At 42.8% G+C, this 14,838-nt stretch overlaps 1 pseudogene; it reads left to right on the top strand.

The window, feature by feature from the left end:
* Positions 1-1,186: 1,186 nt before the first annotated feature.
* LOC138091650 (large ribosomal subunit protein eL14 pseudogene) lies at positions 1,187-1,876 on the top strand (annotated as a pseudogene).
* The last annotated feature ends 12,962 nt before the right edge of the window (positions 1,877-14,838 follow it).

Genomic DNA, 14,838 nt, shown 5'->3' with positions numbered 1-14,838 from the left:
GTGGAGAGGTCTGACAGAATGTAGTCCACTGGAGAAGGGAATGGCAAACCACTTCAGTATTCTTGCCTTGAGAACCCCATGAACAGTATGAAAAGGCAAAATGACAGGATACTGAAAGAGGAACTCCCCAGGTCAGTAAGCGCCCAATATGCTACTGGAGATCAGTGGAGAAATAACTCCAGAAAGAATGAAGGGATGGAGCCAAAGCAAAAACAATACCTAGTTGTGGATGTGACTGGTGATAGAAGCAAGGTCCGATGCATAGGAACCTGGAATGTTATGTCCATGAATGAGGGAAAATTGGAAGTGGTCAAACAGGAGATGGCAAGAGAGAACGTTGACATTCTAGGAATCAGAGAACTAAAATGGGCTGGAATGGGTGAATTTAACTCAGATGACCATTATATCTACTACTGTAGCCAGGAATCCCTTAGAAGAAATGGAGTAGCCATCATGGTCAACAAAAGAGTCTGAAATGCAGACCATTCAGGTATGACCTAAATCAAATCCCTTACAGTTATACTGTGGAAGTGAGAAATAGATATAAGGGACTAGATCTGATAGAGTGCCTAATGAACTATGGACAGAGGTTCATGACATTGTACAGGAGACAGGGATCAAGACCATCCCCAAGAAAAAGAAATGCAAAAAGGCAAAACGGCTGTCTGAGAAGGCCTTACAAATAGCTGTGAAAAGAAGACAAGCGAAAAGCAAAGGAAAAAAGGAAAGATGTACCCATTTGAATGCAGAGAATAGCAAGGAGAGATAAGAACGCCTTCCTCAGTGATCTGGAGAAGGCAATGGCAAGCCACTCCAGTACTTTTGACTGGAAAATCCCATGGGCAGGGCGGGGGGTGGGGGGTGGTGTCTGGTATGCTGCAGTCCATGGGGTCGCTATGAGTTGGACACGACTGAGCAACTTCACTTTCATGCCTTGGAGAAGGAAATGGCAACCCACTCCAGTGTTCTTGCCTGGAGAATCCCAGGGGCAGGGGTGCCTGGTGGGCTGCCGTCTCTGGGGTCGCACAGAGTCGGACATGACTGAAGCGACTTAGTAGTGGCAGCAGCCTCAGTGATCAGTGCAAAGAAATACAGGAAAACAATAGAATGGGAAAGGCTAGAGATCTCTTCAAGAAAATCAGAGAAGGGCTGGGCGGGCCTTCTTCCTTCTCGCCGAACGCCGCCAACATGGTGTTCAAGCGCTTCGTAGAGGTTGGCTGGGTGGCCTACGTCTCCTTTGGGCCTCATGCAGGGAAGCTGGTCGCGACTGTAGATGTTATTGATCAGAACAGGGCTTTGGTGGATGGACCTTGCACTCAAGTAAGGAGACAAGCTATGCCTTTCAAATGCATGCAGCTCACTAACTTCATCCTCAAGTTCCCACACAGTGCCCGCCAGAAGTATGTCCAGAAAGCCTGGGAGAAGGCAGATATCAATGCAAAGTGGGCAGCCACAAGGTGGGCCAAGAAGATTGAAGCCAGAGAAAAGAAAGCCAAGATGACAGATTTTGATCGTTACAAAGTCATGAAGGCAAGGAAAATGAGGAACAGACTAATCAAGATTGAAGTTAAGAAACTTCAAAAGGCAGCTCTCCTGAAAGCTTTTCCCAAGATAGCCCTTGCTGCTAAGGGGGCAGCTCCAGTAGCTGCTGCTGCTGCCAAGGTTCCAGCAAAAAAGATGACCACTGAGGGTAAGAAGGCTCCAGCCCAGAAGGTTCCTGCCCAGAAAGCTGCAGGCCAGAAGGCAGCACCTCCTCCTAAAACTCAGAAGGGTCAGAAAGCTCCATCCCAGAAAGCACCTGCTCCAAAGGCATCTGGCAAGAAAGCATGAGTGCATAAGAGGCTATTCGAATCAGAATAAAAGTTCTTTTTGACGTGCTGGCAAGTTAAAAAAAAAAAAAGAAAATCAGAGATACCAAGGGAACATTTCATGCAAAGATGGGCTCAATAAAGGACAGAAATGCTATGGACCTAACAGAAGCAGAAGATATTAAGAAGAGGTGGCAAGAACACACAGAAGAACTGTACAAAAAAGATCTTCATGACCCAGATAATCACGATGGTGTGATCACTCACCTAGAGCCAGACATCCTGGAATGTGAAGTCAAGTGGGCATCATTAGAAAGCATCATTACAAACAAAGCTAGTGGAGGTGATGGAATTCCAGTTGAGCTATTTCAAATCCTGAAAGATGATGCTGTGAAAGTGCTGCACTCAATATGCCAGCAAATTTGGAAAACTCAGCAGTGGCCACAGGACTGGAAAAGGTCAGTTTTCATTCCAATCCCAAAGAAAGGCAATGCCAAAGAATGCTCAAACTACCGCACAATTGCACTCATCCCACATGCTAGTAAAGTAATGCTCAAACTTCTCCAAGCCAGGCTTCAGCAATACGTGGACTGTGAACTTCCAGATGTTCATGCTGGTTTTAGAAAAGGCAGAGGAACCAGAGATCAAATGGCCAAGATCCGCTGGATCATCAAAAAAGCAAGAGAGTTCCAGAAAAACATCTATTTCTGCTTTATTGACTATGCCAAAGCCTTTGACTATGTGGATCAGAATAAACTGTGGAAAATTCTGAAAGAGATGGGAATACCAGACCACCTGACCGACCTCTTGAGAAATCTGTATGCAGGTCAGGAAGCAACAGTTAGTTAGAACTGGACATGGAACAACAGACTGGTTCCAAATTGGGAAAGGAGCAGGTCAAGGCTGTATACTGTCACCCTGCTTATTTAACTTAAATGCAGAGTACACCATGAGAAACACGGGGCTGGAAGAAGCACAAGCTGGAATCAAGATTGCCGGGAGAAATATCAATAACCTCAGATATGCAGATGACACCACCCTTGTGGCAGAAAGTGAAGAAGAACTAAAGAGCCTCTTGATGAAAGTGAAAGAGGAGAGTGAAAAGTTGGCTTAAAGCTCAACATTCAGAAAACGAAGATCATGGCATCTGGTCCCATCACTTCATGGCAAATAGATGGGGAAACAGTGGAGACAGTGGCTAACTTTACTTTTGGGGGCTCCAAAATCACTGCAGATAGTGATTGCAGCCATGAAATTAAAAGACGCTTGCTCCTTGGAAGGAAAGTTATGACCAACCTAGATAGCATATTAAAAAGCAGAGACATTACTTGGCCAACAAAGGTCTGTCTAGTCAAGACTATGGTTTTTTCCAGTAGTCATTTATGGATATGGGAGTGGTCTATAAAGAAAGCTTAGCACCAAAGAATTGATGCTTTTGAACTGTGGTGTTGGAGAAGACTCTTGAGAGTCCCTTGGACTGCAAGGAGATCCAACCAGTTCATCCTAAAGGAGATCAGTCCTGAATGTTCACTGCAAGGACTGATGTTAAAGCTGAAACTCCAATACTTTGGCCACCTGATGTGAAGAGCTGACTCATTTGAAAAAACCCTGATTCTGGGAAAGACTGAAGGCGGGAGGAGAAAGGGACGACAGAGGATGAGATGGGTTAGATGGCATCACCAAATCAATGGACATAAGTCTGGGTAAACTCCAGGAGTTGGTGATGGACCGGGAAGCCTGGTGTGCTGCAATACATGGGGTCGCAAAAAATCGGACATGACTGAGCGACTGAACTGACTGACACTGCCTTCTGATTTTGTTTTTTAGTAAATTGCTGTGGTTATTTAAATTAATATCACAGTTACCAGCGGAGCTGTCTGAGAAACCCATTTATAAAAGGGTCATAACTTTAAGTAATTCGATCAGTTTGTTAAGGTCTTGTGAAAAGAGAGGCCTAAGGTCTTCAACATACATGATATTTTCTTAAAAGACAACTTTAATATCTTTATATAATACTTAAAAATATTTTTTAGTCTCACACAGTATTAGATAAAGGTTCTGTGGCAGCAAATATATTCTATTTTTACTTAATTTTACTAAAGCTGATTGTACTAAATTATAAGAATTTAGCTGGACTCTGTTTACCTAGTTGTTTTTTCCCCTTAAGCTTCTTGGTGGCTTGGGGTAGCCTGTGGATTCAGTGCCTTAAATGACCTCAGATAGTTTCCCTCATAATTCCAGAAAAGAGCTTCTTTTTGCTTTGGTCGTACTTGAAAGTGAAAGTGAAGTTGCTCAGTCGTGTCCGACTCCTTGCGACCCCGTGGACTGTAGCCCATCAGGCTCCTCCATCCATGGGATTCTCCAGGCAAGAATACTGGAGTGGGTTGCCATTTCTCTGACCAGACAAAATAAGGGAGTTTTCCACTTAAATTCTGATAAATGAACCCATGGGCTTCCCTGGTAGCTCAACGATAAAGAACCCACCTGCCAATGCAGGATATGCAGATTCAATAACTGGGTTGGGAAGATTCCCTGGAGAAGGAAATGAAAACCCACTGTAGCATTCTTGCCTGGGAAATCCCATGGACAGAGGGTCCTGGCAGGCTCCATTCCATGGGGTGGCAAAGAGTCAGACACAACACATTTAACTTATGTGCAGAGCACACCTTGTGAAATGCCCGGCAGGATGAATCACAAGCTGGATTCAAGATTGCTGAGAGCAATATCAACAATCTCTAGATATGCAGATGATATCACTCTGATGGCAGAAAAAGAAGAGGACCTATAGAGCTTCTTGATGAGGGTGAAAAAGGAGAGTGAAAGAATTGGCTTGAAACTCAACATTCAAAAAACTAAGATCATGGCATCCGGTTCCATCACTTCATGGCAAATAGATGCAGAAACAATGGAAAAGTGAGAGACTTTATTTCCTTGGGCTCCAAAATCACTGCAGATGGTGACCACAGCCATGAAATTAAAAGATGCTTTCTCCTTGGAAGAAAAGCTATGACAAACCTAGACAACGTTTTAAAAAGCAGAGACATCACTTTGCTGACAAAGATCTGCCTAGTCAAAGCTATGGCTTTTCCAGTGGTCATACACAGATGTGAGAGATGGACCATAAAGAAGGCTGAATGCTGAAGAATTGATGCCTTCAAAATGAGGTGGTGTAGAAGACTCTTGAGAGTTCCTTGGTCAGCAAGGAGATAAAACCAGTCAATCCTAAAGGAAATCAACCCTGAATATTCATTGGCAGGACTGTTGCTGAACCTCCAATACTATGGCCACCTGATGTGACAAGCTGACTCATTGGAAAAGACCGTGATGCTGGGAAATATTGAAGGCAAAACGAGAAGTGGACAGCAGAGGATCAGATGGTTAGACAGCATGACCAACCCAACGGACAGGAATTTGAGCAAACTCTGGGAGATAGTGGAGAACAGAGGTACCTGGCATGCTGCAGTCTACAGGGTCGCAAAGAGTCAGACGTGATTTAGTGCCTGAAAAACAACTCATTCTTCTCCCACCATACCCTCCTCTCCCCACCCTCAATTGTGGAGTTGATTTCCTGAAAATGAGCAGGTCTTTCTAAGTCTCTGAAATAAATGAATAATCAGAGTGAGTAGAACATGTTTCTGCAGTGAATGCAGATGCAGTGCTGGGCATGGAAACCAAAATATCCCCACATTGTCAAACACAAAGTCCCCAAAATCAAACACTGAGTGTTTAACACTGAAATATTTTTTTCTTTAATATTTTCCTACACGCACTTTACTTAGTTTTTAACCAAACAAAATGCCATAAACTAAGGACTGCCTCTTTCGACCAAAAATAACAAGCAGCAAACAATGCTTAAAACACACAAGTGAATTGTCGAAACTGATCACAGCTCTAGAGACCAACCTCAGCGGCATCTGGGATTCACTGATGGGCCTCACATCCACTGTTTCCATGTGGGTGGAGGATATATATGCCATCAATGTGTAGATGCTATCAGTTTTGTCCAGTCTTCTTGACTACTGTAAATAATGTTATGTAAAATGGTGTTTACATCATCAGTGTGATGAAACTTAGTAATTCTGATGAACTCTTTCTATAACTCAGGTGTTTACATTATGCTTTACAGTTCATAAGGCATTTTCCTTCACTTTCTCTCATTTAAAGCTCATACCCACGGTTTTGCTCTTATTACTATTCTCCTTTCATAGCTGAGAACACTGAGCCTCAGAAAGGTTGGGACGCTCTGAGGTACTGAGTCACAGAGCCAGGCGGTCTTTGTATTCTCTGCACTGCATCCCATCACCGCTACTTTCCAGTTTCCCAAACTAGTAGAAGTCCTGTTCAGTTTCCTTCCATTCAGTGCATGTGGGTTCAAACTGCTTCCTATACCCTTATACCACATCTGACTTGGGCAGTCATGGTTGGCTTGCCTTGTTTATATTAACAGCTCTCGAAACCTGGGGCCTTCTGAGACTCACTCCCATGGCTTCCCCAGAGATCAGATAAAAACAATCAAACACTAATCCAGGTGTTGCTGTGAAGGTAATTTGTAGATGGGATTTAAGTCTATAATCAATTTACTTCAAGAAAGATTATTATAGACAACCTGGGTGGGCCTGATTCAATTAAGCTGAAAGGCCTTCAGGGCAGAACTTAAGTTTCCCAGAAGAAGAAATTGTATCTGTGGACAGCAGCTTCAGCTCATGCCTAAGAACTCTAGCCCATCCTGCCTGAGACTCTGCCCTGTGAGTTGTGGACTTAGCTAAACAGTTTCCACAATCGCATAAACCAATGCTTGCAATAAATTTAATATACAGCTCCTACTATATATTTTTTCTAATGGAAGATCAGATCTGATACAGATCTTCCAGAGCTTTTTCAATAACAAAGGGGAGAAGCACTTCTGGAATGGTGGGATGAAAACCTCTGAAAATCTATTCCTCCATGAAAGCATCAGGACTAGCAGAAACAGTCATACTCTACTTTTTCTGGACATTAGCCAAAAAGCATGCAGCAATCTGAAGAGTCTTTATTCAAGAAAATAATTGAATTTTGGAAAGAACAGTGAACTTCTGGAGTTTCATCTTGGTTTATATAAACATTAGACAAGGTCCTTTGAGCTGAATTGAGAGTGAAGTCAGCAAGATGGTGGCACAGGAAGCCCTAGAACTTCCTCCCCAACAAACACACCAATTCATCAGCAGTTCACAGACAAAGTTGCTTTATGAAAAATTCAGAAACTAACTGAAAAGCTCCTGCACCTGGGAGAACCCAAAACTAGATGCAGCAGAAGTCAGCAGGGAGATTCAGGGCTCCCTCTCGCTGGAGTCCCTGCACCCGGCACAGCACCGAGAGATCAGGAAGAGACCCCCTCACCCCCTGCTTATTGCAGGGAAGGAAGGGGTTGCCTTACCCATTCAACACTTCAGCTCTTACAAGCAACCTCCTCAGAGGACTAGCTGCTGCTTTTTTTTTTTTTTTTTTTTTGCCATGAGGCTTACAGGATCTTAGTTCCCCCATCAGGGGCTGAATCAGGCCCACAGCAGTGAAAGCCTCAAGTCCTAACCACTGGACCAACACCAAACTCCTGACTAGCTCTGCTTGCCAGTCCTGGAGCTATGACAAGTCTGGAACAGTTTAGCTGCCTGCGGAAAAACAGACATGGGGGCTTGGGCCGGCAGATGCCACAGACCTGCCCCCTACCTAGCCGAGAATGAGTAGATGAGAAACCCCAGAGGTCAGCACCCTCTAGGGAGGGAAAGAGTTGATCTGTGTGCCCACAGACCCAGCTTCTCCAGGACTGCCCAAAGCACTAGCATCAGTCTTGATCTCTGACAGGTGCACACAGTCTAGCTGCCGGCAGAGAACAGAGACAATGGTTTGGACTGACAGGTGCCATAGCAACCCCCCAGCTCCCACTCAGCTGGCAAAAACAACAGCAAGCTGCTTCCCCCTGAAGAGGGAAAGAGTTGGTGGAGACCCTCCAGAATCTCTAACTGGGCTGACTGATGAGAGTTTTCTCCTTTATAAGACTAGCCCATGAAGACTGTAAGAGGTGCCCGTTTTGTACAATGTACAGATATCAACACAGAAAGTCAAGGAAAATGAACAATCAGGCAAAAACGTTCAAAACAAAGGAACAAAACTTGTATCAAGAATTCATCAAGAACTCTTACAATTCAACTTATTAATAAAAAGAGACAAATTTTTAAATGAGGAAAGAATTGCAACAGGCATTTCTTCAGAGAAGATACACAAATGGTCAACAAGCACTTTGAAAGATGCTCAATATCATTAGTTATCACTTCACCCCTGACCAGGATGCATATAATAAAACAAGACAGACAACAGCGAGCATTGGTGAAGATGTGGAGGAACTGGAACACTCAAAACACTGCTGGTGGAAATGTAAAATGGTGCAGCCACCTTGAAAAAGTCTTAGGCACAGTTCTTCAAATGGTTACGCATAGGTTACCATGTGACTCAGGAATTATACCAGTCCATTCTAAAGGAGATCAGTCCTGGGTGTTCTTTGGAAGGAATGATGCTAAAGCTGAAACTCCAGTACTTTGGCCACCTCATGCAAAGAGTTGACTCATTGGAAAAGACCCTGATGCTGGGAGGGATTGGGGGCAGGAGGAGAAAGGGACGACAGAGGATGAGATGGCTGAATGGCATCATTGACTCAATGGACGTGAGTCTGAGTGAACTCCGGGAGTTGGTGATGGACAGGGAGGCCTGGCGTGCTGTGATTCATGGGGTCGCAAAGAGTCAGACACGACTGAGCAACTGAACTGACTGACTGACTCAGGAGAAGGGCCGCATTTCTTCTGGAAGCCCCAGGGAAGAATCTATTTCCTGCTTTTCCAGTGTCTAGAGGCTGCCTGCACTGTGGGCTTGTGGCCTCTTCATCTTCAAAGCCAGCAGGGTAGCATCTTCAAATCAATCTCTCACTCTCCTTTCTCTCTCCTTCTCTTCCCCTCCTTCCCTCTCTCTCTGACTCTGCTTCTGTCATCAAATCTCCTTTATTAAATTAGTCAGTGATCCCTTCTGTACTTTTTTCCCAAAGGACCAGAATTTTGATTAATAGATTTGATCTACTATTTTTGTTTTCACTCTCAACATAATCTCTGCATTTATCTTTATGATCTTGCTGTGCTTTCACTTAGCTTATTTTATTGTTCCTTTTTTCCTAGATTTCGAAATTGGGATCTAATTCATTTATTTTCATTCAAAATGTTTACTTGATATAGGTGTTTAGGGCTATGAATTTTTTTCTGATCATTGCTTGCTTCTTAAAATAGAAATATATGCTCTCAATTTATAGCCTTTTCATTATCATAATTTTTCAGAAATTCTGTAGTGTTTTTCCTATTTCCTCATTAACCCAAGAGTTGTCTAATAGGATTTTTTTTAAATTTCCAGGTGGAAAAGTTTTTGTTGTTGTTTTTTGTTTCATTTTTAATTTCTAGCTTTCTTGTACTGTGTTCAGAAACTGTTACTAACATTTAACTTTGATGAAGCCTATCTATGGTTTCTTTATGCCCCAATAGATGATATTTTTCCAGGAAGGTTAATAAGTACTTTAAAAGCAGGTGGTCCATCTAGTCAAAGCTATGGTTTTTCCAGTAGTCATGTATGGATATGAGAGTTGGACTATAAAGAAAGCGGAGCACTGAAGAATTGATGCTTTTGAACTGTGGTGTTGGAGAAGACTCTTGAGAGTCCCTTGGACTGCAAGGAGATCCAACCAGTCCATCCTAAAGGAGATCAGTCCTGAGTGTTCATTGGAAGGACTGATGTTGAAGCTGAAACTCCAACTTTGGCCACCTGATGCGAAGAGCTGACTCATTTGAAAAGACCCTGATGCTGGGAAAGATTAAAGGCGGGAGGAGAAAGGGAGGACAGAGAATGAGACAGTTGGATGCCATCACTGACTCGATGCACAGGAGTTTGAGTAAGCTCCGGGAGATGGTGATGGACGGGGAACCCTGATGCTGCAGTCCATGGGGTCGCAAAGAGTCGGACAGACTGAGCAACTGAACTGATATTCTACATTAACAAGGAGTAGTGTTTGATATGAGCTTGCCTGGTGGCTTGGTGGTAAAGAACCCTCCTGCCAATGCAAGAGACGTGGGTTCTATCCCTGGGTCCCAAAGATCCCCTGGAATAGCAAATGGCAACCCGCTCCAGTATTCTCGCCTGGGAAATCCTATGGACAGAGAAGCCTGGCGGACTACAGTCCAAGCGATCGTGAATGAGTCGAATAGGGCTTGGCGACAAAACAACAATAAAGTGTCTGATATACATCCAAAGGATGCTAAGACTCGGCATGCACAATCCATTCTTTCGGGGGTACTGTCCGAATTGCAGTCCACAATAACTGCAGGTCCCAGTTTTTGTTGCTTTGCTCAAGTTTACAAACACTTTATTACCAACAGCCCCCACCGCCGTCCCACACTATCACGGTTAGCTTCAGTCAGGTTGGCTCTGCTATTAAATCAGTGGCAAAGTTTTCACTCACCTTTCCGATGACTTACAATTCGAATTTTCCTGTAGTCTTTAACGCCACAATCCTGGCCAGTGTGCATGACCCCTAAACAGTTTGTGCCCTGGAGCAGGCTCAGGGCGGCACGGAGCTTCTGGCCCGGCAGCAGGCAGGTCCGCGCCAGGCCGCCATCTCCCTGGACTGACCTTTGACCTGGCGTGCCATTGCGTCAGTGCCCACGCATGCTCACTCTATCATTTAATAGGCATCTTTGACTCCTGTGACTTACACAGCAACATACAAGCTTTCTCTGCTTTCCTGTCTTCTCATTTTGAGTTGCACTCTACTTTCTCAGACCATACATATGTTTCTATATTATTCTTATACCCATAACTTTTATTTTAGCCATGGATTTGCAACTAAATATAGGACATGCTCACCCTCAGTCCTTTTACACACGGTTTCTCAATCATCTCTAATTAGGTGAATCTCATCCCATTGAGCCTCAGGTGAGACCCAGGGCTGACAACTTAATTGCAGCTTCATGAGAGACCTTTAGGCAGAGGTACCCAGATAAACTGCTGCTGGATTCCCGACCCACAGAATCTGTGAGGTCCCGCAGAATTGCTATTTTAAGCTGCTAAATTTGGGAGTAATTTGTTATACAACAATAGATACCAAATACCCCCAGGATATCTCAGGTTCATTTGAGTGTGCCCTTTTGTTCCCTTTTTTTAAAATGTGGTAAAATACACAGAACATAAAATTTTCCATCTTAATCATTTTTAAGTGTAGAGTTCAGTAGTGTTAAGTAAATTCACATGCAGACCCTCCAGACCCTTTTCATCTTACAAAACTGAAACTCTCTACCTATGAAGGAGCAGCTGGCATATCCCTCCCCTCGTTGGCAACTACACTTTCACTTTCTGTAAATTTGACTACTCTGGATTCTTCATATTAGTGGGTCATAAAGTATTTCATTTTCTGTTGACTGGCCTATCTCACTTAACATAATGTCCTCATGTTCACCCATGTTTTAGCATATGTCAGAATTTCCTTCCCTTTTCTTTTTTTTTTCCCCCCTTTTAAGTAGAGTATTCCACTGTATGTATATATCACATTTTATTTATTCATTCATTCATTGACAGACTTGGGTTGCTTCCATCTTTGGCTACTGTAAATAATGGTATGAACATGGGTGGCAGTAGCTCCTTTTAATAGATTCAGGGTTTGTTGGTTTTCCCAGGAAGTTTTCTTCCGTTTTAATTTTAAATATCAGTTTAGTTCCATTGCTTTGATATTATGCAGTGTCTCCAAGTATAAAAATACTGGATCAACTTAGCCCTTCATTTCAACCACTTTTTCTGTAATCCATTTCACATCTTTATTTACCTAGTTTTCTATCTCTTAATTTTTTTCTCTGTGTTTTTCTTCAATATCCTTTATTAAAATTTCACTAGAAGCTATTCTTCCTTGGGTATTTTGTAATTGAACCTTCATTTCTGAGATTTTTTCCTTTTCTATTGCTTTTCTGAGTTCCATATTCCCTTGTCTTATTTCTTACCTTTGTTCTTTTCATTTTTGCATTTCTAGTTCAAGATGTTTCATCAAATCCCCAAATGCTATTTGAACATATTTTGAAGTATTACATTATAGTTTTGTTCAGCTTCACAGTCGTTGTTCTGGAGAGAATTTTCACTGTCACACTACTATATGTTTTGTAATTTTACAATAGTTTTGTATGGATGTGGTCTGGCCTTGTTTATTTTCCTGCATTTCTTTAACAGGGTGGGAGGAGGCATTGGCATGCCTTTTGTTTCTGCAGGATCCTTAATTTTCTCCTCTTGTTTCTTTCTTTTCCTCACTACCACATCTCCAATAGGTACCTTCCTTTTCTATGTAGTTAAGATTCCCCCAGAAGCAGTGCTTCTCCAAGAGGTGACTTCCTTTCCTACACACTTTCAAGCTGCTTTCCTGTAGCCAGTGCTATGAATTTCCGAGTCCTGACTTGCATTCAGTATTTTGCATTGGACTTTTTCTTTATAGAGGTAACTTTTCTGTCTGTTGTACCCCTCTGCTCTCTCTCTTTTTTTAATTGAGTCTCAAGCTTCCTTTCCTCCACTGTCCACACCCAAAGATTTGCACCAGTGAGTGAATGAGGTGATGATGGGAGCTACTGGAATTTGGGATTTTCTCTAGGTCATTTGAGCATGATGACAGTCTCTGTCTCTTCATACTGCTGAAGAGGCGGGCCGTGTGTGGTTTCATCTGCTCTCCTTATTGGTTTATAGATATTTTGGGAGGGGAAGTGGGAAGATTCAGAATTAAGCAGCCACCATTGTCCTCCAAACCTGAAAGTTCTAACTGAGCTTTAAATGGTTTCCTCTGGAGGCTGGACCTGGGTCCTCTGCCCACTGTGTAAAACCAATTCTAGTCAACCTCGGCTACTTTCATGACTCCAGTACAATTTTATCATTAACTCCCACATATAATCTCCTACCCAAAACTTTAGCCAATTGACTAATCATCCTCTATATCTGAACTTTTCAAAAGCCCTTAATTTACAGATTTTGAAAGTACCAAACTAAAGTCATGCTATTATCTTCCCCAAACCCAGGCTTCTTTTGGTGTTTCCTATCTTACTCCCCCCATTTAGGCATATAAGCCAAAGCCTTAGGAGTCATTCCTTCCCAACCCCAATTCTGTCACCCCTGCCACATCCAGGAATACCACACATCCTCCTCATTCTCCCTCCTTAATGTCCCTCAAGTTCACCTACTTCCTCCAAATCCACCCACCCTGTTTAAGTTCCAGGCTTCATCCAGTTATTCAATCCACAAATCTGGGAACCTCTGTTATTTCTTTCCCTTTCTACCATATTCCACTAATTAGCAGATCCTGCTGGCTTTTCCTTCACAATCTCTCATTCCATCAACTTCTCTGTTTCCACTGCTACCCATCATCCCTCCCTAAGCATTCTTTTGCTAAAAGTTATATTCTCTTCTTCCTAAAAGGTAAATTGAAGCATGTTATTCACATATATAAAGAAACTTTCAGTGGCTCTTATTGTACTTAGAATAATATGCCCTCCTGACATGGCCTGCCATGCCTTAGGTCATGCCAGGCCCCTGCCTGGGTTTTTTTTTTTTTGCTTTTTCCCTTAAAACTTATTATTGTCTTATTCCTTCAAAAGAATGATTTCTTATTAAAGTATAATTGACATGTAACATTAATTTGATTTCAGATGTACAAAATGTTTTGATACTTGTATACACTGTATCAATATTCTATACACTCTATTCAATACATGTATACACCCTGAAATGATCACCAGTAAATCTAGTTACCATCCATCTCCTTACATAGTTACAAATTCTTTTTTTCTTGTGGTGAGAACTTTTAAGATCTACTCTCTTCCCAATTTTCAAATATACAGTACAGTATGATTAACTTCGTTGCTGTTTAGTCACTAAGTCGTGTCTGACTCTTTGCAGCCCCTTTGTCTGTAGCCCTCCAGGCTCCTCTGTCCATGGGATTTCCCAAGCAAGAATACTGTAGTGGGTTGCCATTTCCTTCTCCTGGGGGTCTTTCTGACCCAGGGTTCAAACCCCTGTCTCCTGCTTGGCAGGCACATTCTTTACCACTGAGCCTCCAGGGAAGCCCATGATTAACTTTAGTCACCAGCAATTTGTTCTCAGACTGATTTAAGGTTTGATTTCTCGAAGCCTCCTCTGAAGTGAGGCTGTGGTCAGGTGTCTGTGCTTCAAAGGGCTCTCAGAGAAGACAGTGGGACCAGAGCTGTCCACACAGCAGTCCAAGCACACGGTTAATTCCCCTTCCTCCTAGTGGCTGCGAGCCTAGATATATCTGCTTGTGCACTAAGCAAATAGGGTGATACATGGCAGCTTTTAAAGCACTTCTGTTTACAGAGAAAGTTGTGGATTCACCTTGAGCTAAATTCTCACATCCACATTCTCCACACTCTCAAGTAGATTTTATAAGTCTGGTAATACCTAGGTGCTGATTGGCTGGGCCTTCTTGTGGCTGAATTAAATCACACATGTCAGGGATGGTACCAGATGTAGATTCGCCTCTTCATTATTCTTTGAGTGAATGTCCGTTCAGCATTTATAACTTTTCTTGTGAAAAATAGGATGTGAATCCCCATCCTGCCCCTTTCTCCTTTTTTATTTCCTCACTTATTTTCATGTATTTGTCATTACCCGGTCGGAATTCTCACAGAGGCAAAAACAATTGAGACATGTGAATCAGATGTCAACAATAAGCCCTGAGTTTGTGCAGGGAGCAGCCTTAACAGTCAGCAAAGGAAGGGAGAGGTCTGTGTGGGCAGACAAGTTCCCAGACGCTTATAAAATCAGGCCTGAGACTTAGAAAGTGCTGCCAAGAAACAAGATCTCTGGATGAATGGAAAAGGCCTCCAGAATTTGATGATACAGAATTGGCATCATAAACTCTCATCTAACAAATTGTATGGAGCTCCTGCTATGTGCTAAGCTTCGTGTGAGCCGCTGATGATGTAAA

This window comes from Capricornis sumatraensis, chromosome 15 (assembly GCF_032405125.1).
Source record: "Capricornis sumatraensis isolate serow.1 chromosome 15, serow.2, whole genome shotgun sequence".
NCBI classification, from domain to species: Eukaryota; Metazoa; Chordata; class Mammalia; order Artiodactyla; family Bovidae; genus Capricornis; species Capricornis sumatraensis.
This window is presented reverse-complemented; position numbering and strand designations above follow the sequence as displayed.